The sequence below is a fragment of the Carya illinoinensis genome, chromosome 3 (assembly GCF_018687715.1).
Source record: "Carya illinoinensis cultivar Pawnee chromosome 3, C.illinoinensisPawnee_v1, whole genome shotgun sequence".
Taxonomy (NCBI): domain Eukaryota; kingdom Viridiplantae; phylum Streptophyta; class Magnoliopsida; order Fagales; family Juglandaceae; genus Carya; species Carya illinoinensis.
In genome coordinates, this window is record NC_056754.1 from 38,813,159 (window position 1) to 38,814,187 (window position 1,029).

A 1,029-nucleotide genomic window follows, 5' to 3' on the forward strand; every position below is an offset into this window, starting at 1 on the left:
CTGGTTTTCAGACTTCCAAAAATTGGGGTGATTACGCCACCCAGGATTGTAGGTATCAGAGAAAGGTGCAACAGGCTTCATGTACATACCTAAGGCATTACATTGTTCCTCATACATCCCTCTCATCTCAGCAAATGTGGGACACTCTTGGGCAAGGTGATCTACCCCACCACACACAAAACATTGTCCAAAAGGCTCTGCATGATTAGCCACATGTGTTGGCTTTAAGTCCTTAGTCTTCAACGCCTCTAGCTCTCTAGTGAGCATCTCAACCTTAGCTTTTAGGTTATCTTCTTCCCTGAGATGGTAAATTCCACCACCATTTAGGTTTGCTGCAGGTCGTGACCTATTTGTGCTCTCAGTAGCACTAGGTCCAGTCCAAGTGTGAGCTTTTTCAGCAAGCTCATTGAGGTATTCTATGGCCTCATCAGGATCTTTCTGTAAAAACTCACCATTACACATCATCTCCACAAATTGACGCTCTCTAGGGGTAAGTCCCTCATAAAAATAGCTCACTAAGCGCCAATTCTCATATCCATGGTGAGGACACATACTCAATAGCTCCTTAAATCTCTCCCAAGACTGATACAAAGTCTCACTATCCTTTTGTACAAAGGTGGAGATTTGCCTTTTTAAAGCATTGGTCTTATGTTGGGGAAAGTATTTATTAAAGAAGACCTGAGTCATCTCATTTCATGACCCAATAGATCGTGATCTCAATGAGTATAGCCAACTCTTAGCTCTATCTTTCAAACAGAAAGAAAAGAACTTAAGTCTCACAATGTCATCAGTTGCATTTTGACTATGAAAAGTCGCAACTACTTCCTGAAACTCCCTAATGTGCACATATGGATTTTCATTTTCCAAGCCATGAAAAGTAGGGAGTAACTGTATCATCCATATTTTAAAATCCAATTGGCGAATATTAGCTGGAAACATGATGCATGATGGTGTGGCTGTGCGTGTAGGGTGGAGGTAATCCTGAAGGGTCCTAGTGGGTTGATCTTCGTGTTTACTCATTTTCTCAGA

At 41.7% G+C, this 1,029-nt stretch overlaps 1 non-coding gene across 1 annotated transcript; it reads left to right on the forward strand.

Annotated features, from left to right (window-relative positions):
- The first annotated feature begins 532 nt into the window (after positions 1-532).
- On the forward strand, positions 533-640 carry LOC122305882. The gene has a single exon (XR_006241311.1). It is a non-coding gene; the product is annotated as a small nucleolar RNA R71 (small nucleolar RNA).
- Positions 641-1,029: the final 389 nt, after the last annotated feature.